The sequence below is a fragment of the Meles meles genome, chromosome 2, assembly GCF_922984935.1.
Source record: "Meles meles chromosome 2, mMelMel3.1 paternal haplotype, whole genome shotgun sequence".
Classification (NCBI taxonomy): domain Eukaryota; kingdom Metazoa; phylum Chordata; class Mammalia; order Carnivora; family Mustelidae; genus Meles; species Meles meles.
In genome coordinates, this window is record NC_060067.1 from 90,320,369 (window position 1) to 90,343,614 (window position 23,246).

A 23,246-nucleotide genomic window follows, 5' to 3' on the forward strand; every position below is an offset into this window, starting at 1 on the left:
ATTTTTAAAGATTTTATTTCTCACATTCCAAAATGGAGCCAAAAACAATTGTATTTTGGATCTTCTAAATCTTAGCTAACAAGAAATAACATTAATAACCATATAGAGACCTGATACCCTTTATGTAGAGGTCTGATATTAAAATGAATTTGAAAATAAGCTTAGAAAAAAGTTTCATTTAACTGGGCAACTTCAAGCCAGTTTGCAAATACCCACATATCTGCATAATAACTTTTCTATTAATTAGGGGGATAGGAGAAGAATAAATGAAACAAGATGGGATTGGGAGGGAGACAAACCATAAATGACTCTTAATCTCACAAAACAAACTGGGGGTTGCTGGGGGGGAGGTGGGATTGGGAGAGAGGGAGGGGGTTATAGACATTGGGGAGGGTATATGCTATCGTGAGTGCTGTGAAGTGTGTAAACCTGGTGATTCACAGACCTGTACCCCTGGGGATAAAAATACATTATATGTTTGTTAAAAAAAAAAATTGGAAGGGGAGGCGAACCATAAGAGACTATGGACTCTGAAAAACAACCTGAGGGTTTTGAAGAGTCAGGGGTGGGAGGTTGGGGGAACAGGTGGTGGGTAATAGGGAGGGCACATTTTGCATGGAGCACTGGGTGTTGTGCAAAAACAATGAATACTGTTACGCTGAAAAAATAAATAAAATGGAAAAAAAAATAACTTTTCTATTAAAATTGCATTTCCCGCTAATTATGTTTGAATTTCTCTGCTGAGTTTTGCTTGGAATCATATGTAGCCACTTGTAAGTAGAGGTAAAGGTGAGAAAACTGAAGAATTTTTGCTTTTTTTAATGACTATAGTAGATATTTGGATTGACTTTCTCAATTTCTATTTTACCCTTCTACTTGGAGATGGTGGTAAGGTAACATCTATTTTCTATTCTCAGCTGCAACTAGATGCACACTACTAAGATATGGAATATGGGAGTGAGGTGAACAATATGTTACTACTATGCGCTTGCAAGTAGTTCGAGAAGTTCAGTGCTACTTTACCAGATTTGTGGCATAAGAACTAGTTATAGAGGTAGCAGTGGTGGCAGAAGAAGTAGTAGTTTTACGACTCCTAGATTGCAGTTTATAGTAGTATGCTTTTGAAACCAGTAGTCCAATGACAACACCTAACTTCTATGATTCCAGCCCTTCATGCAAACAATTCCCTGTGGTAAATTCCTTTCAGCTTAAAAAAAATTTCCACCTGTTTTTTTCTGTGCTCATCCTTGATTGAGTTGGTGCCAGATGTAGTTGCAAAAAATATAAGCTCACAGGTAGGTATCTTGATTGCTTATCTGGATTGATTGAGTTTGAAAGCAGTGATGACCTTATAGCCCTGAAAATAAGATACTGGTAATGGGCAGGGTGAGAGGCAGACGGAGAAGCAGCCTTCTGGGAGAGCAGGCTCCTTCCCAGGACCATGGGATCATGACCTGAGAAGGCACACTTAACTCAATGAGCTGCCCAGGCACCCCTATATGTATACATTTCAGAATAAAAAATCAAGAAGAAATAATGTTCTCTGTCCCTTTGCCTTGCATGATCACATGGAAAGTCACTCAGGATAGAAGCCAAAGGTCTATGGAAATCTAGGGTATCTAGTCTCTCGTGATAATCTTCCTTTCCTTCCCCCCGGATTCAGTTTGTAGCATCTCCGAGAATTTTTGTCTTTCTGGTCTGGGAAAGAATTGAGAATTTGGCCAAGGAACTTTCTTAGCATTACGAGCATGGTGACATCAACAAAATCTCCTAAGATCTGCCAGCCAACTAATGGTTTATGTATGTTTCTTAAGAAAAACATATGTATGTTTCTTAAGAAAAATGAAGCCAAATTAAAGATTCCTCCTGGAAGTTGACACAGTTATGGTACTGGCTATATGTGCTGAAGAACAAAGAATGTAGATTTTGGGTCAAACTGGCATGGGTTTGAAACATTTTACAATTACCCACGAACTATGTGATCTATGTAATTTTGCTTAATCCCTCAACACTTGTTTCCTTATATGTGAAATGAAAACAATAGTCACAATCCTATAGGCTTGATGTGAGGAATTAAAATTATGTATGTAAAACATTCATAACTTATATGTAGGCAGTATTTGTTAGTTATATGTTATAATCTTTTATTTCCCAGTTTTTCCCAGATGAACATAAAATGCAAAAATTATTATACAGATTAGTTCATAAATCTTCATATGGAAAGAATTTCTACAGTTCTATAAATTGCATGCTGAGAAAGTTATTTACATTAAGAGAATCTTTTAAGTTTTTTCCTGTGGGGAGGATTTTAAGCAATTTATTTGCTTTTAACTCTGTAATTACTGAAGGAAATTTAGTTAATTCTTCTATATCTGTTAAAATCTTAAGAAATAGGATTTTCTAATTGGCTTTTGCTGCTTTTTCTAAGTATGGGTGTTGGATTGTGTGTGTGTTGAAAAGGAGGGAAACAGGTAGAAAATAATAGAATAGAAAATGAGCGAGAACATTTGTTTTCATTTTCATAATGACTCATATATTTATTCCATTCATTTCTGATGTTCATATCTGGAGGCTTTTTCACAAAATTTACCATTCATTATAAGTAAAATATATTCTTAATGCGTATGTCTTTGTTTATTTCTTATGTTGTAACAATACAAGATTTCAGAAGGCATATCAAAGACATAAGATGCTACAAGATAAAAAAAAGAATGAAAGGATATGTAGGCCAAAGGAGGTCATTAAGTGAGTTTAATTCACAAGGCACATGTGAGGTTACTAAAGAGGAGTTCAACAGGCTGGGGCACATGCTCAGTTCTTGGTTCTTTCTTTCTTTTTTTTTTTTTCTTAAAGAGAGAAATGCAAGCTATATCATTCATGACATTCATAAAATAATAGTAATAATCACTATGGCCCAGGTAAGGTATAGCTCTTCTAAGTAGGGAGAACCATGGAATAACTTCCTAATAGATCAAGAAGTTATCTCAGCAGTGATCCATCTGATAGAAATATCTTATAAGTGTGACACTTGTCCCAGCCCTTTGAACGATCCACATTTTCTGGATTTTTAAATACCCTATTTCATCCATTTTTAAAATACATATTAAAAAGTATATGTTAACATCCTTGAAGATGGAATGTATTTGACAGTGGCATTTTAGATTCAATGAATTCAGTATGCTACTTTATTTATTTATTAAATTTATTTCACTTAAACTCAATTAATTAACATACAGTATATTATTCGTTTCAAAGGAAGAGTTCAGTGATTGATCAGTTGCATATAATACCTAGTGCTCATTACCTCAGGGGCCCTCCTTAATGTCCACCACTGAGTTACTCCATCCCCCCAGTATGCTACTTTATTTAGACTGAGTTTCAAGTATAAACCCAGGAGGTTACACACCTGGTCTTTATTATGTACTAACTTCAGTGTTTTAAAATGTCTGATTAAGAAAAAGAAATCATCTGACATACATTCTGCACAGGCTTATCATGCTAAATTTAAGTTTTACAAAGTCCCTTAGACTAATTTCTATTTTTTTTTTAGTGCATATTATGTTTTCACCTGTGTTCATTGTTTGCTTAGGGTAATGGGGAGTGTAGTTTGCATTTCTAAGGCCACAGAGAAAACTATCTGGGATAGTACTGGGTAGCAGTTTTGTTTGAAATTTAAAAGAATACATGGTGTTAATTCAGAGGGGTTATGAAGAGAGAAACAAGGTTTGTTATTGTAACCACAGTGTTTAATTTTCCTCTCTCTATATAGTGATTATTTTAATAAATAGCATTGCCCTATCATATAATTTTCATGAAGAAATCATTAGTAAGTTTGCCAAAAGATTTCTCTGAAATAGTGAAGACAGCAAGCTAAATTTATAAATGAAGCTAGGTAGGAGTTGGGACAGAATATACTGAGCTTACTAAACTTCTAGTGATACTTGGGGCACGTGTACCCGAATGTTTATAGCAGCAAAGCTACCTTTTGATTGAAAAATGATGTAGGCTGGAAGAGTACCATGTTCTGATCATGATGTGAAACTTTTATTGCAGTGAGCTGACTTTTTTCTCCCCATGTTATCATGCCATTCATTAAAAGCAAATTAGCGATACTTCACATTCCTGCAGCACAGACAACTAGAAAGAAAATCTATTTCAGAATGAATTGCCTCACATATTAAACTGTTGCTTGAGGGCTTTGAAAAGGCATCTAGAGACACTGATTTCTTCAGTTAATGACTTTTTGTTGTTGTTGTTCATTCTTTTCTGACGTTGGTTTGGAGACCATGTAATTACACACACACACACACACACCCACACACACGTGTCTTGATTTAAGAATAAACTTACTAAATAAATCAAGTATTTAAAGGTTGAATTAGATTATACAAAATAATAAACCTAATGAATATGTGATAATAGTGGACATTAATTGATTTTTCAAGAAGAGAGCAGGGAACAACAGATAAAAATGCTCAACAGAAAAATTCTAAAATAAAAATGTATATAGTTGTAGGCTATAGTTAAGCACCATTCTCTATATTTATACTTTAGGTTGTTTTAATAAATCTGGCTCTGGATCTAGACTTTAGGTTGTTTTAATAAATCTGGCTCTGAATCTAGGCAGATTCAAGATAGCCTGGCTTGAATCCTGATTTTACCAGTTATTCCTTACGTGCTTTGAGGCAAATTTCTTATTTGTGTATCCATTTCCTCATCTATAAAGTGGGAATAATTACTATAGTTTTTTAAGGTTTTTATGATAATAAGATGAGTAAATACATATAATGTATTTAATTAGAACAGTGTTTGACACATAAGTATTACATAAATATTCAATATGTGTGAGCTATTGCTACTACTTTAAGATGTCAATTATTCACGTATGTTGATGTTAAGATATCTAAGATCAGCCTTTATAAACAAACATGTAGGAGTAGAGAGAAAAACCCAGTCTTATTGGGCTTTATAAGAAATAGAATCACACAGGGCACCTGAATGGCTCAGATGGTTAAGTGTCTGCTTTTGGTTCAGGTCATGATCTCAAGGTCCTGGAATCGAACCCCACATGGGGCTCCCTGCTCACCAGGGAACCTGCTTCTCCCTCTCCCTCTGCCTCTCTCCATGCTTGTGCTCATTCTCTCTCTCTCTCTCTCAAATGAATAAATTAAAAGAAAGAAGTAGAATCATGCAATATTTAAGCCAAAAGGAAGTTGAGTCATCTTGTATTCAGATGATGAAGAATGTTTGTGGGAGAAAGAGATGTGTCTAACATTGTACAACAAATTATTGCCACTGTAAATTCTTAAAAAAAACCCCTTAAACCATCAATAACCAAATCTAATGCTCTTTTCAAGGCTCTAGGTTTCCTAACAGAGGTGTCATTATGGAACATTTCAAGTGGAGACTGTGAATGGATGAGGCCATGACTCAAAATCTAAAATAAAAACCAAACTAAATTTATTGCTTACCTAGTAAGGAAGAGTTAGACTGAACAGGCAGTCTTATTAAGTACAGCAAATCGCTAATGTTATATAGGGACTTGAGGAAAAGTCTGTTTAGTGTGTGTTGATTTCAGAGGCAAGAGAGAGCTGATATCAGTCCAAGAGGCATGGTTGTGTTGCTTACACAAGAGAATGGGTTGACAGTGTGTTCACGTAAGTTGGCTGCTTACTGGCTGACTTTCGAAGCATGAGAATATCACTATGCAGTTGGCTTTCAGAGACTTGTTCACTGAAGTAGTCATTGATCAATTAGACAAGTTAAACAAGTTAAACCAATTAGACAAGTTAAATCAGTTCTGCTGGTTATTACCAAGGCTAAAGAACAATCAATCTTTTCCTAGAAGAATGGGGACACTTTTTGTTCTTGAAATAATCCGCTAGTGAAAAATAATTCAGAATGGTGAATAAGTAGTTACGTAGATGATTTCTTTGAAACCATATAGAGGCAGCATGTAAAAGAAAGATAACAAAATAAATATACAGAAAAAAGGAGGTGATCCTAGAGAAAAGAAGACACGGTGCTTCCTTACAAGAGCAGCCAGAGCTTAGCAAGGCCATTTTCTTTTCCCTTATAGAGGTCCATTAAGCAGGAGAGGGCAAATGGATCATCTTTTCTTACTGGCTGGAGACCTTAAAAACCATAATTAGCTCATGAAGGAGCTTTTCTGACCTTACCATTGAGTGTATACTCTTCACCTGGCCTTGTCACTATGTCTCCTCCAGAGCTGGGTATCCTGCCTCATCCCGAGGGCTCCATCACTGTCCCCAGATCCTCTTCTGTATAACAGGACACTGAGCTATAATATGTGTCTGATGGGTCAAACCACATTCCATGAACAGGTAACATATAAATATATCTATCTACTCCTACATTTTTTTCTTCTGTCCTTACCTACTTAACATAAGATGTTAAACTAAATGTATCATTACTACTAAAAATAAAAATAAGCAAGGGGAAGGAATTTCTGCTCCTTTCTTCCATAACTAAATCATCTGAAGTGTAAGGACCAGAAATGAATGACTTTTTTTTTTTTTAAGATTTTATTTATTTGACATAGAGAGACACAGCAAGAGAGGGAACACAAGCAGGGGGAGTGGGAGAGGGAAAAACAGGCTTTTCGCTGAGCAGGAAACCCAACGCAGGGCTGGATCCCAGGACCCTGGGATCACAACCTTACCGAAGGCAGACGCTTAACAACTGAGCCACCCAGGTGCCCCAGTGAATGACTTCTTGAATCAAGGAGGCTTACCAATGCTTCTTGGTCAGTGCATATTATCTGTTGCTAAACCCTATTGTGATTATATCTGCACTGTTTCCTTTTCATAACACGAGACTTAAATTGCACAGCTCTCACCTGAATTAATGCCACCTGTTTGTCTCTGGACTTATCTGCTTATCTGCTTTATGTACAAATAAAGCTGTCTTTATTACTGGGGCTTTGATCTGGTTACTCCTCTGCACAGAGATTTATATAAAGATCAGAAGATTTAACCTATAGTTCAAAGGCTTTTACCAAAGTATTCCAAGCTTTTGGTAGCCAGGGGACTCTTTCCTACCTTGAAGCACAAACCAATGGAAAAAACATGGGCCAAACATGTTAGTGTTTGCAGACACATAGTAGATGGTCAGGCATCTCACAATTACTATTGCAATCTTTTTTCAGGGTTTCCCTAGGAAAAGCAGGGCTGCAGGGCAAACATAATAGGCTCAAGAACTTTCTGAAGTCTCAAGTTACCAAAAGACCCACTGAAAACACCTAAAAGCGTGGAACTTGTTCAGCATATGAAAAAGAAGTATTGGAAGTTGTTTCTAAGGAAGAAATAAGTAAAGCTATATAATAATTGTTATAGTTGGTGTTCACCTGCCAAAACTGTAAGAATGCCACATCTAAAATAAGAGATTGGAATGAAACTTTTATTGAATACTAGCACTGTACAAGATTTTTTATGCATATTATTTAATACATAAAGTCCCATAAGACAGGTACAGTAGGTCCTCCACCCCCTTATCCATGAGGAAGATGTTCAAAGACTCTCAGTAAATGCTTGAAACCATGGATTGTATTGAACCCTAGGTATGTCTTTTCCTATATACACATTGTCAGTGATAAAATTTCATCTATAAATTAGGTATAGTAAGAGATTAATAATAGTAATAAAATATAACAATTATAAACATGTAGTATAATCAAGGTTATATGAATGTGGACTCTTTCTGAAAATATCTTGTACTGTACTCATCCTTCTTGTGATGACGTGAGGTGAGAAAGTCTGATGAGATGAGAGGAACCGAGGTAAATGACATAGGCATTGTAATATAGCTTTAGGCTACTATCGAACTTCTAATGATATATCAAAAGGAGGATCATGTACTTCTGGACTATGGTTGACCGTGGAAACAAACCATGGAAAGCAGACACGCGGGTAAGGGAGGACTGCTTATTATTATTCTATTACTCTGTAGAAGAGGACATTGAGGCTTAGAAAAGTTATTTGCTTTAGGTCAGTAAGAAAGGAAGGACTGACATTACACCTACCAGTTTATTTGTCTGAAGGTCAATCATCTTTTTATATCATGTTGAATTCTAAAAAAATTGACACAGTTAAAAATAACTTGAATAAGATTTTCTCTGCTCTTTGGTAGATAATATGAAACAAAAATATAAAGGATCACATATCTGGAACAAAACATTTATTTTAAAAAATTTGTGGAAGAAGAAACAAACAAATGTTCCGGTGACTGAGGACGAGTATAAAAGAAGCTACTGTTAGGGTGAAATAAGGGTTGGAAGCGGAAACAAATAGGATCCTGGTGCAAGCCCTGGAGGGATGTCACTTGTGTATGGACAACAAAGAAGATATAAAGACTTATTCTGATGGTTTTCTATTTTCCTAAATTTTGTATCCTGCAGCATATATCATAGAGTAGAGTCCTAGTAGATACTTTTGAATTAATGTTAATTGTAGCAAGATTAGAGTTTGGCTTCTTTAGTATAACCTTGCACCCCAGGCTCTTAAGGAAAACTTGGAAGAAATATTGACTTGTGTATTCTTTGTGACAGGCATGTTTAATATTCTGGTCATTCAGCCTTGAAAGATACTGGCTGTGTCTGACATAGCTATTGTGGATATATGGTGGAATGAGAGCAGAGAATCCTGTGGAACCGAAACCCCAGAGGCATATCATGGCTGCATCCAGGGCTCTCTAGCCTGGCAGCCTCACATATATCACCAAAGATGGAACCCTTTTCTAGAGTTGTTGTTCTTAAAGGGTGCTTATGAGTATTTATTATTTGATTTATTTGGATATTTATTTTATGTATATCTTATAGGGACATGCAGTACTTTAGTTTCTCAAGGCTATAGATGAAAAGAGAATGAAACATCGTCCTATTGTAATGAATCCATCTTTTATTCTTAGATAATTGTGCTTAGCTTTTCTCTGCAGAGAAAAATTATCTTTCCACTAAGGATTAACAATCATCAGTGATTTAGAAAAAGAAAAGTAGGGGTGCCTGGGTGGCTCAGTGGGTTAAGCCTCTGCCTTCGGCTCAGGTCATGATCTCAGGGTCCTGGGATCGAGTCCCGCATCGGGCTCTCTGCTCAGCATGGAGCCTGCTTCCCTCTCTCTCTCTCTGCCTGCCTCTCTGTCTACTTGTGATCTCTCTCTCTGTCAAATAAATGAATAAAAAATAAAAAAATAAAAAAATAAATAAAAAAAAAAGAAAAAGAAAAGTAGGTTTCCAGCCTCTTTTTAAAAAGTCGACTTCACTGGGTGTTGTACATAACTAATGAATCATTTTACATTATATCAGAAACTAATGATGTACTATATGTTGGCTCATTGAGCAATGTCCAAATTAGCCAAACTATGGAAGGAGCCAGGATGCCCTTCAACAGATGAATGGTTAAAGAAGATTGGTACACATATATAATGGAATGTTATTCAGCCATCAGAAAGGATAAATACCCATAATTTGCATCAACATGGGTGGAACTGGAGGGGGTAATGCTAACTGAAATAAGTCAAGCAGAGAAAGACAATTATTTTATGGTTTTACTCATATGTGGAACAGAAGCAATAGCTTGGAGGACCATAAGGGAAGGGAGGAAAAATCAGAAGGGGGAGAAATCAGAGAGGGAGATGAACCATAAGAGGGTAAGGAACCTGGGAAACAAACAGAGTTTTGGGGGGAAGTGGGGGAACAGGGTAACCAGGTGATGGGTATTAAGGAGGGCATGTTTTGTGATAAGCACTGGGTGTTATACGAAACTAATGAATCATTGAACACTACATCAAAATCTAAAGATGTACTATACCATTGCTAACTGAACATAATAAAAATAAATTATGTGAAAAAAACTATATTTTGGCTAATTGAATTTAAATAAAAAAATAAAAATAAGTAAAAAAGCTCTACTTCAGAGAGAGCCAGCTGTTTCTTTTAATAGGCTTTTGCTAGATAATACTTTTAGTGGAAAAGGTCATATACCATAGATGTGCTTATAGAGGCATTTGTAGAATTCTGTTATATGGTTAATAGGCAGTATTATGCTCCTTTAAATATATAATTCATTAACTATGCAGATAATTATTGAAATTGGTATATGTTATGGGTTCTTTTGGAGAATCAATAATTTTTAATGAACAGTTGTTGGGAAATCTAATCAAAAAATTCTAAATCTAGTTAGAAAATAACAAAGGTCAGAGCAGAAATAAATGAAATAGAGACTAAAGGACAACAGATAAAATCAAACTAAGTGCTGGTTCTTTGAAGACATAAACAAAATTGACAAGCCCTTAGCTAGACTCACCAAGAAAAACAGAGAAAGGGCTCAAATTTGGGAATGAAAGAGATGTTATAACTTCTGCCTCAGGAATGCACAGGATCATAAGAGACTACTATAAACAATTATATACCAACAAATTGCAAAACCTAGAAGAAATTGATAAATTTCTAGAAACATAATCTACCAAGACTAGGTCATGGTGAAATAGAAAATCTGAACAGACCAATTACTAATAAGAAGATTGAATCAGTAACCAAAAACTTCCCAAGAATCACAAGTCTAAGAATGGATGGCTTCACTGGTGAATGCTACTGAACATTTAAAGAAAAAGAATAGCAGATTTCTCAAACTTTTCTAAAAAGTATAACAGCAAGAAATTCTTCCAAATCCATTTTTTGAACCCAGCCTTACTCTGATACCAAAACCTTGATTAAGACAAGGATACCACAAGAAAAAAAAAACACAATGGAATATTAGTCATAAAAATAATGAATTCTTGCCATTTGCAATGATGTAGATGGAGTTAGAGATTGCTATGGTAAGCAAAATAAGTCAGAGAAAGACAAATACCATATGATTTCATTCACATGTGGAATTTAAGAAAAAAAAGCTGATGAACATAGGGAGAAAAAGACTGTTAACTATAAAAATATAAAACACATAAAATGGATACATATCAATGAAACAGAATAGAGAGCCTAGGTATAAGCCCATAATATAAACCAGTTAATTTACAATAAAAGAGCCAAGAATATACAATGGAAAAAGGACAGTCTGTTCAATAAATGGTATTAGAAAAACTGAACAGCTATATGCAAAAGAATGAAACTTGATCACTATCTTAAATCACACATAAAACTTAACACAAAACAGATGAACAACTTGAATGTAAGACCTGAAACCATAAAAATTCTAAAAGAAAACATAGGCAGTAAGCTCCTTGACATAGGTTGTGGCAATGATTTTTTAAAATATGACACTAAAAGCAAAAGCAATATAAGCAAAATAAATATGTGAGAATATCATACTGAAAAGCTTCTGCTCAGAAGAAAAAAAATCAACAGAATGAAAAGGCTAACTACTGAATGGGAGAAAATATTATCAAATCAATATCTGATAAGGGGCTAGTAGTCAAAATATATATATTAAAAAACCGACACAGCTCAATAACAACAAAATCTTGTTCAAAAATGGGCAGAGGATTTGAATAGATATTTTTCCAAGGAAAATGTGCAGATGGCCAACAGGTACATGATAAGATTCTCAACCTCATCAATCATCAGGGAAATGCAAGTCAAAATCACAATAAGATTATCACCTTGCACCTGTTAGAATGGCTATTATTAAATCGACAAATAACAAATGTTGGTGAGGATATGGAGAAGAGGGAATCCTCACATACTTTAGAATGTAAATGGTGTAGCTGCTATGAAAAATGGTATGAAGTTTCCTCAAACAATTGAAATAGAACTACCATATGATCTAATAATTCCACTTTTGGGTATTTATCCAAAGAAAATAAAAATATTAACTTGAAAAGATGTATGTACCCTTATGTCCATTGCAGAATTATTTACAATAGCCAAAATATGGAAACAGCCTGTGCTCATTGATAAATGAATGACTAGAGAAGGTGTGATACACACACACATACACACACACACACACACACACACACACACACACACACGAGTATTACTCAGCCCATCAAAAAGAATGAAATGTTGCCATTTACAACATGAGTGGATCTTGAGGCCATTATGTTAAGTGAAATAAGTCAAACAGAGAAAGATAAATACCATATGATTTCTCATAACATAGGTTCTAAAAAAACAAAAACAAAAACAAAAAACCACCAAAGAAACAAGCTTGTAGAAACAGAGGACAGATTGGTCCTTGCAAGAGGCAGGGGGTAGGAGGTGGAAGGATACATTCATTTTAAAAAATTTCAAAAAGGACACACATTCTCCTAACTTACCCACCATTCCATTATTGCAGTTAAATTAATAGTAGTTTGATGATATCCTCTAGTATCCAGTCCGTATTCAAACAAAAAAATATGTAGCAATTACAATTCAGCCAGTAGCTTATTGTGTAATTATAGACCGGGTAATTGCCTTCTCTGTGTCTCTTTAGTTTTTTAATCTGTAAATTGAGGAGGATAACAGGAAAGTGTGATACTTTCCAGCTTTACGATGCCATGACATGACTAGGGGTTAGAAGGGTTTAAAAGGAAGACAAGGCAAAACAAAACAAGCAAAACAAAATTCCTTGACTTAAGGCTCCCTAGCTTTTTTCAGCTCCTGCAGCATTTCTCTGCTCCTCACAAGCATGGCAATGCTCCTAAGAGGAGTAGTCTGTAGGACAGTCTACACTCCATTGAAGATACTCATATCTTCCAATGACTGCCATGTTGACACACCCAGTGGTCACTTAGCTATCTCTTAGCATCATTTATTACGCTCATCTTTTTTTTTTAAATTATGCTTATCTTGAAACACTATCTTCTCTTGGCTTTCATGGGACTATATCTCCCTTCTGGATTCTTTTACCCCTCTTGATGATGCTTCTCTGTCTTGTTCTTTTTATTTCTTCCTTTTCTGCTTAATCTTCAAAAGTTAGAATATTCTGGAGTTCAGTTATATTCTTTATTATCTGTACTGTAGTCTTGAGTGGATCTTATCTATTCCTGTGGCTTTAAATGCTATTTATATGCTGGTGGATTTCAAAATTATATCCATCGTAGGCTTCTTCACTTCAAATGCATAGCTAACAGACATTTCCAAATCCAACATAAGTGAAACAAAACTTTTAATTTTTTCACTTCTAAACTCCTCCCCCCTCAGCCTTCCCCAACTCAGTAAGTGTCACTATTTTTTAATCATGCTGAAGCCAAGCATTTAAAACATGGATGGGACTAGAGATTATGCTGAGTGAAATAAGTCAAGCAGAGAAAGTCAATTATCATAAGGTTTCACTTACTTGTGGAACATAAGGAATAACATGAAGGACATTAGGAGAAGGAAAGGAATAGTGAAGGGGGGGAATTGGAGGGAGTAGATGAACTGTGAGAGACTGTGGACTCTGAGAAACAAACTGAGGGTTTTAGAGGGGACGGGAGTTGGGGGATGGGTGAGCCTGGTGGTGGGTATTAAGGAGGGCACATATTGCATGGAGTACTGGGTGTTAAACATAAACAATGACTCTTGAAACACTATATCAGAAACTAATGATGTATTGTATGATGACTGACTAACATAACACAATATAAAAATAAAATAAAATAAAACTCCACTTCAAATGCATGGCCAACATACATTTCCAAATTCAATGTAGGTGAAACAAAACTAATTTTTCACCTCCAAACTCTTCCCCACTCGGTATTCCCCAACACAGTGTCACTATTTTTTAACCATGCCAAACCAAACATGTAAAACCCATCCATAGGGGCGCCTGAATGGCCTAGTCATTAAGTGTCTGCCTTTGGCTCAGGTCATGATCCCAGGTTCCTGAGATTGAGCCCTATATGGGGCGCTCTGCTCAGTGGGGGGCCTGCTTTTCCCTTTCCCTCTGCTGTTCCCCCTGTTGTGCTCACTCTCTCTGTCTTTGTCCATGAAATAAATAAATAAATAAATAAATAAAATCTTTAAAAAATAAATAAAACCCATCCATAATTTTTCTGTTTCTCCTACTCCAGGTATCATCTGTTTCAGCTACATGCCACTGCAAAAAAAACTACCAAATATAGTAGCTTAAAGTAATTTATTATTTCTCACAATTGTATGGATTAGCTGAAATTTCTTTTTGTTTTTAAAAAATTTAAAAATTTTAATTTCGATATAGTTAATATACAGTGTTACATTAATTTCAGATATTACAGTATAGTGATTCACCAATTCCATATATTACTCAGTGCTCATCAAGATAAATGTATCTTATCCCCTTTTTTCATCCAACCCTCCACCTGACTCCCCTCTGGTAACAATCCATTTGCTCTCTGTAGTTAAGAGGTTTTTTTTGGTCTCTTTTCTCTCCCTTTGTTCATTTGTTTTGTTTCTTAAATTCTACATATGAATGAAACCATATGGTATTTTTCTTTCGTTGACTTGCTTATTTCACTTAGTATTATGCTTCTAGATCCATTCATGTTGTTGCAAATGGCAAGATTTCATTCTTTTTTGGGGCTGAATAATACTCCCCTATATATATTACCACTTCTTCTTTACCCGTTAATCTATTGATAAGCACTTGAGCTGCTTCCATAATTTTCTATTGTTAATAATGCTGCAATAAACAGGAAGCCATGTATCTTTTTGAATTAGTGTTTTCATAATGTTTGGGTAAATACCAAATACTGTAATTACTCGATCATAGGGTAATTATATTTTAAATTTTTGGAGGAACCTCAATACTGTTTTCCACAGCAGTTGCACCAGTTTGCATTCCCACCAACAGGCAGGAGGATTCCTTTTTCTCATATCCATGCTAACACTTGTTTCTAGTTTTTTGGTTTTTGCCATTCTGACAGGTGTGAGTTGATATCTTATTGTGGTCTTGATTTATATTCCCCTAATGATTAGTGGTGATGAGCATCTTTTCATGTGTCTGTTGGCTACCTATGTGTCGTCTTTGAAGAAATGTCTGTTCATGTCTTCTGCCCATTTTTATTGGATTATTTGGGTTTTTTTTTTGTTTGTTTTTGTCCTGTTTTGTTTTGTTTTTGCTGTTACGTAATTTCTTTATATATTTGGATACTAACCCCATATTGGATATATCATTTGTAAATATCTTCTATTCAGTATGTTCTGTTTTAGTTTTGTTGGTTGTTTCCTTTGCTGTACAGAAGACTTTTATTTTGATGTAGTCTCACTAGTTTGTTTTTGCTTTTGTTTCCCTTTGCTCAGGAGACATATCTAGAAAGATTACATCAGTAATTGCTGATGTCAGAGAAATTACTGCCTATGCTCTCATCTAGAAGAGTTTTCTTGTTTCAGGTCTCACATTTATACAAACAAAAACAGGCAAACAAAAAGACTGATAAAAGTATATGACAAGAGAAAAAAATATATATATAAGCAAAAAAGGGAAGAACCTCATCAGAAAGAACCCCAAGTATAAGATTTATGTACTATTAGGACAAACACAAATACACAGAAACACTGGCAGAAGGAAAAGTTGGGAGAGTGGTTATAAATTCTCAGTGTGGGCAAGGAAGGTTATTTTGGTTCTTCCTGGATGTATCTTGATGTTTTTGTTAAGGGACTCAACTTTCCTATGATACAGGGGGATTAAAAATTGGTTTGCCTATAGGGGTAGCATTGATTGGGGAAAGGGGATTACCTTGAAGTTTAACTCTATATGTATATTAGAAAATAAAAATTAAAAAAGAATAAACTAGACTAAACTAAGTTAAAATTAAAAAAAATTTTTTTAAATAGAAAAGCAAAAGAAAAACACGGGTGTATGTATCAAAAAGTTCAGATTAGAAGGTTATTAAGGAATTTGATGTACTGGACATCTCAGTGTGGTGGTAAATACGTTAAAAAATTATCTGTATGTATAAAAAAACAAAAAGAACCAGAATACTGGTAAAGAGTTAAAAATAAAAGTTGTATTTATGAAGTAGTGGTGGTCGTTCTCTTGTAGTCTTCTTCTTCTTTTTTTTTCTTCCTTCCTGGATGCTTTTCTGGGGGAGGGGCCTGCCACATGGGTTTTCAGACAATGATGTTCCCTGAGTTAGGTCCTCCCGCCCCTCTCAAGGGTGTGGGCTCTGAGGAAACTGTTTTTTTCAGGCTTTTGTTCTCTGGAAGTTTTTATGTTCTTTCATCTGTTTTCTCTTGCCTTGACAGTTTTTGATGGTTTTTGGAGGTTTAGAGGAGAGTAAACTGCACCCCGACCTCCCTCTCAGAGAGAAGCCTCAGAATGCTCTGCAGAGCTGCTGGCAGAGTAGGTTCTGAGTCACGGTCCCTGGGGATGCAGGATCTCCTCCTTGAACCCAAAACCATAGCAGCGGTGGCTGTCTGGGCAGCTCCAGACCGCCAGAGAGGTTCCAAGCAGCGATAGCACACTGAGATTTTCCTGCTGTCCCGGGCGGGGAATGTCTGTTTTTTCCGGCTGCCAGAGCTCCAGGCTAGCACCTATGAGCACCTCTCCCAGGGGAGGGTGTGGGATGTGCATGCGTTTCAGGATTGCCATCTGGCCAGGCTCCCAGCCCCTCACAGGAGCTGGACCCCACTAGTTCTTGGGCGTGCTGGCAGCTCAGGCGTGCTGGCGGCTCACTCACCAAGATCTGATTTCTCCACTGCACTCTCTGGCTCAGCGCCAGGGGAGGCTGTCCTGGGTCTGGGGACTTAGGTCTCTGTCCCTAACCGCCCTGGTTCCCACTATTTCCCCCGTGATCCTTTGCTCTTTTTTTTTTTTTTTTGAGTGCTTTCAACTGGACTCCAAGTTAATGCTGGTCCCCAGATGCAGGGCACTCTTGTATTGGGGTATTACTTTCCAATCGGTCGCCTCTGGTGGCTCCCTCCCCCTTTTGTTTATCTTCCAATATCAGTCCGATGTTCCCACTCTGCTTAACCTGCCCACTGGCATCTTCTGCTCCTGTAGAGATCCAGACATGTATAATTCTGATCTCAGGCTTATTTCATGGGTGATCGGAGTTCTTTGGTATGTAATCAGCTCACTTTAGGGTACAGGGTGAAACAGCGCCTCCTCCTACTTCCCCGCCATCTTGACTCCCCCAGTCCTTTGTTTTTTTAATGTGGTATATCACATTGATTGATGTTCATATGTTGAATCTTCCTTAAATCCCAGGATAAATCCCATTTGGTCATGGCATATAATCTTTCTAATATACTGTGGGATTCAGTATGCTAGTGTTTTTTTGTATTTGACAGAGAGAGGGAGACCACAAATAGGCAGAGAGGCAGGCAGTGAGAGAGAGGAGGAAGCAAGCTCCCTGATGAGCAGAGAGCCAGATGTGGGGCTCGATCCCAGGACCCTGAGATCATGACCTGAGCCAAAGGCAGAGGCTTTCCCACTGAGCCACCCAGGTGCCCCTGCTAGTGTTTTGATAAGAATTATTGTATCTGGGGGCACCTGGGTGGCTCGGGTAGCTAAGCATCTAACTCTTAATTTCTGCTTAGGTCATGATCTCAGGGTCATGAGATTAAGCCCTGTACCTAGCTCCATGCTCAGCAGAGAGTCTGCTTGATCTTTTGTCTCTCTCTGACCCTCCACCCTTCCTCATCACATGCATGTGACTCCTTCTCTCACTAAAATAAATAAACAAATCTTAAAACAATTATTGCATCTATGTCCACCAGGGATATTAAGATTCATTGTTCTTTTCTTGTGCTGTATCTCTTTGGTTTTTGTATTAGGGTAATTCTAGCTCATAAAATGATTTTGGAAATGCTCTGTTCTTTTCAGTTTTGGGAAAGAGTTTAAAAAAAAAGGCATTAATTCCTTAAAACTTTGGTAGAAAGTGAGGTCATCTGGCCCTGGGTTTTTCTTTGGAAGCTTATAATTACTGATCCAATCTCTATAGTAGTGATAGTTCTGTTCAGATTTTCTATTTCTTCATGACTTAGTTGGCAGGTTATATCTCTAGTAATTATCCATTTCTTCTAGGCGATCTAGTTTGTTGGCATGTAATTTGCTGTATCACATAAGTTTTGGTATATTGTGTTTCCCTTTTCTTTTGTCTTGAGGTATTTTCTAATTTCCTTTTTGATTCTTCTCTGACTCATTATTTAAAAGAGTGTTGTGTTGTTTATTTATTTATTTTTTTTAAAGATTTATTTTTTTGACAGAGATTACAAGTAGGCAGAGAGGCAGGCAGAGAGAGAGAGAGGAGGAAGCAGGCTCCCAGCCAAGCAGAGAGCCCGATGCGAGGCTCGATCCCAGGACCCTGGGATCATGACCTGAGCCGAATGCAGAGGCTTTAACCTGCTGAGCCACCCAGGCGCCCCAGTGTTGTGTTTTTTAATTTCCACATATTTGTAGATTTTCCAGTTTTCCTTCTGCTATTGATTTCTGGTTTAATTCTATTGTGATAAAAAGTGATATAATTTTAATCATAAATTTGCTAAGACACATTTTGGCCTTAACTTGTGATCTAGTGTATAGAAAGATATGTATATACTTTAGAATGTGTATTCTCAACCACTCTGGAAAACAGCATGGAGGTTCCTCAAAATGTTGAAAATAGAACTACCCTATGACCCAGCAATTGTACTACTGGGTATTTACCCTAAAGATAATCTATAAGGAACTTAGCAAACTCAACACCCAAAGAACAAACAATCCAATCAAGAAATGGGCAGAGGACATGAACAGACATTTCTGCAAAGAAGACATCCAGATGGCCAACAGACACATGAAAAAGTGCTCCACATCACTTGGCATCAGGGAAATACAAATCAAAACCACAATGAGATATCACCTCACACCAGTCAGAATGGCTAAAATTAACAAGTCAGGAGATGACAGATGCTGGCGAGGATGTAGAGAAAGGGGAACCCTCCTCCACTGTTGGTGGGAATGCAAGCTGGTGCAACCACTCTGGAAAACAGCATGGAGGTTCCTCAAAATGTTGAAAATAGATCTACCCTATGACCCAGCAATTGCACTACTGGGTATTTACCCTAAAGATACAAACATAGTGATCCGAAGGGGCACGTGTACCCGAAAGTTTATAACAGCAATGTCTACCATAGCCAAACTATGGAAAGAACCTAGATGTCCATCAGCAGATGAATGGATAAAGAAGAGGTGGTATGTATACACAATGGAATACTATGCATCCATCAAAAGAAATGAAATCTTGCCATTTGTGACAACGTGGATGGAACTAGAGGGTATCATGCTTAGTGAAATAAGTCATTCGGAGAAAGACAACTATCATATCATTTCCCTGATATGAGGACGTGGAGATGCAACATGGGGGGTTAGGGGAATAGGAGAAGAATAAATGAAACAAGATGGGATTGGGAGGGAGACAAAACATAAATGAGTCTTAATCTCACAAAACAAACTGGGGGTTGCTGGGGGGATGTGGGGTTGGGAGAGGGGGAGGGGGTTATGGACATTGGGGAGGGTATGTGCTATTGTGAGTGCTGTGAAGTGTGTAAACCTGGCGATTCACAGACCTATACCCCTGGGGATAAAAATACATTATATGTTTATAAAAAAAAAATTGGAAGGGGAGGCGAACCATAAGAGACTATGGACTCTGAAAAACAACCTGAGGGTTTTGAAGGGTCAGGGGTGGGAGGTTGGGGGAACAGGTGGTGGGTAATAGGGAGGGCACGTTTTGCATGGAGCACTGGGTGTTGTGCAAAAACAATGAATACTGTTACGCTGAAAAAATAAACAAATTAAAAAATGGAAGACTCAAAAAAAAAAAGAATGTGTATTCTGCTACTGTTTGGTAGAATGTTCTGTTTATATCAGTTAGGTGAATTTGGTTTATAGTATTGTTCAAGTCTTTTGTTTCCTTATTGATCACCTATCTGGATGTTCTACCTATTATTGATAGTGAGACATTGAAGTTTCCTACTATCATTGTATTACTGTCTATTTCTCCCTTCAGAAGTTCTGTTTGATTTACATATTTAGGTGCTCTAATATTGAGGCACATACATTTATAAATGTTACAGCTTCCTGGTGAATTGACCCTTTTATCATTATATAATGTCCTCCTATGTTTCTTTTTTTCTTTTAAGATTTTATTTGAGAGAGAGAGAGAGTGAGAGAAGGAGCAGGGGGAGGGGGAAAGGGAGAAGGAGAAGCAGACTTCCCACTGAGCAGGGAGACTGATGCAGGGCTCAGTCCTAGGCCTCCAGGATCATTACCAGAGCCAAAGACAGATGTTTATCTGACTGAGCCACCCAGGGGCCCTGCCTCCTTTGTTTCTTGTGACAATTTTTGACAGTCTAGAATTACGTTCAGACTTATTTTATTTGTTGCAATGTAACCACAGGTGCTATTTCTTGGTTATTGTTTGCATAGAATATCTTTTTTTCCATTCCTTCACTTTGAGCCTCTGCATGTCCTTAAATTTATTGTTTTTTTTTCAAGATTTATTTATTTATTTATTTTTTTTAAAGATATATTTACTGACAGATAGAGATTACAAGTAGGCAGAGAGGCAGGCAGAGAGAGAGAGAGGAGGAGGCAGGCTCCCAACTAAGCAGAGAGCCCGATGCGGGGCTCGATCCCAGGACCCTGGGATCATGACCAGAGCTGAAGGCAGAGGCTTTAACCCGCTGAGCCACCCAGGTGCCCCAAGATTTATTTATTTGATAGAGAGAGAATATGAACATGAGTGGGGGGGGGAGTAGGGGAGAGGGAGAGAGAGAATCCCGAACAGACTCCCCACTAAACATGGAGCCCAATGTGGGGTTCAGTCTCACAACCCGAGATCATGACCTGAGCTGAAACCAAGAGTCAGGCACTTAATCAACTGAGCCACCAAGGCACCCCATATCCTTAAATTTAAAGTAAGTTTCTTGCTGATGACATATAGGTGGATTTTTTGTGTTTTTTTTTTTTTTTCATTTCTCATTCTTTATTTAAATTCAATTTAGTTAACATACGCTGTATTATTAGTTTCAGGGGTAGAATTTAGTGATTCGTCACATGTATATGACACACAGTGCTCATTACATCAAGTGCCCTCCTTAATGACCATCACTCAGTTATCCTTTCTTCCCACCTACCTCCCCTTTAGCAACCTCAATTTATTTCCTAGAGTTCAGCATCTCTTATGGTTTGCCTCCCTCTCTATTTTTTTATCTTATTTTATTTTCCTTCCTTCACCTATGTTCACCTGTTTTGTTTCTTAAATTCCACATATGAGTGAAATCATATGGTATTTGTCTTTCTCTGACTGACTTATTTTGCTTAGCAAAATACCCTCTAGTTCCATCCATGTCATTGCAAATGTCAAGATTCCATTCTTTTTGATGGCTAATATTCCTGTGTGTGTGTGTGTGTGTGTGTGTGTGTGTGTGTGTGTGTATGTGTGTTTGTCCTCTTCTTTTTTCTTTTTTTTAAAAAATATTTTATTTATTTGACAGAGAGAAATCACAACTAGGCAGAGAGGCAGGCAGAGAGAGAGAAGGAAGCAGGCTTCCTGCGGAGCAGAGAGCCCAATGCGGGGCTTGATCCCAGGACCCTGGGATCATGACCTGAGCTGAAGGCAGAGGCTTTAACCCACTGATCCATCCAGGAACCCTGTGTGTCCTCTTCTTTATCCATTCATCTGTTAGTGGACGTAAAGGCTCTTTCCATATTTTGGCTATTGTGAACTTTGCTGCTATAAATATTGGTGTGTACATTGCCCTTCAAACGACTATGTTTGTTTTCTTTGGGTAAATACCTAGTAGTGCAGTTGCTGGGTCATAAGGTATCTCTATTTTTAACTTTTTGAGTAACCTCCATACTGTTTTCCAGAGTGGTTGCACAGCTTGCATTCCCACCAACAGCGTAAAAGGGTTCAGCTTTCTCTGCATCCTTGCCAACCCCTGTTGTTTCCTGAGTTGTTCATTTTAGTCATTCTGACTGGTGTGAGGTGGTTCCTCATTGTGGTTTTGATTTGTATTTCCCTGATGATGTGATGTGGAGCATTTTTTATTGTGTCTGTTGGCCATTTGTATGTCTTCTTTGGAGAAATATCTGTTCATTTTTTCTGCCTATTTCTTGACTGGATTATTTGTTTTTTGGTGTTGAGTTTCATAAGGTCTTTATAGATTTCGGATACTAGCCTTTTATCTGATATGTCATTTGCAAATATCTTCTCCCATTCCGTAGGTTGCCATTTAGTTTTGCTATTTCCTTTGCTGTGCAAAAGCTTTTTTTCTTGGATGAAGTCCCAGTGGTTCATATCTGCTTTTGTCTCCCTTGCCTTTAGAGATGTGTCTTGCAAGACTTTGCTGCAGTCGAGGTTGAAGAGGTTACTGCCTGTGTTCTCTACTAGGATTTTTTTTTTCCATTTTATTTATTTTTTCAGCGTAACAGTATTCATTCTTTTTGCACAACACCCAGTGCTCCATGCAAAACGTGCCCTCCCCATTATCCACCACCTGTTCCCCCAACCTCCCACCCTTGACCCTTCAAAACCCTCAGGTTGCCCCAACCTCCCACCCCTGACCCTTCAAAACCCTCAGGTTGTTTTTCAGAGTCCATAGTCTCTTATGGTTCGCCTCCCCTCCCCAATGTCCATAGCCCGCTCCCCCTTTCCCAATCCCACCTCCCCCCAGGAACCCCCAGTTTGTTTTGTGAGATTAAGAGTCATTTATGGTTTGTCTCCCTCCCAATCCCATCTTGAGCAATTCCAGAGGACAAAGTACTCTACTAGGATTTTGATGGATTCCAGTCTCACATTTAGGTCTCTCATCCATTTTGAATTTGTTTTTGTGTATGGTGTAAGAGAATGGTACAGTTTTATTCTTCTATATGTGGCTGTCCAATTTTCCCAGCACCATTTATTGAAGAGACTATTTTTTTACCAATGGATATTCTTTCCTTCTTTGTTGAAGATTAGCTGACCATAGAGCTGAGGGTCCATTTCTGGGCTCCCTATTTTGTTCCACTGATCTATGTGTCTGTTTTTGCACCAGTACCATGCTATCTTGATAATTACAGCTTTGTAATAGAGTTTGAAGTCCAGAATTGTGATGCCTCTGGCTTTCGTTTTCTTTTTCAGCATTCCTCTGGCTATTCAGGGATTTTCTGGATCCATACAAATTTTAGGATTGTTTATTCCAGTTCGTTGAAAAATGTTGATGACAGTTTGATAGAGATTACGTTGAATATGTAGATTGCTTTGGGTAGCATAGACATTTTATAGTATTTATTCCCTTGAACCCCTCTTTGTCTTTTAATTGGGGATTTTAATTCATTTACATTTAATTATTGATAAAAAGGATTTAATGTTGCCCTTTT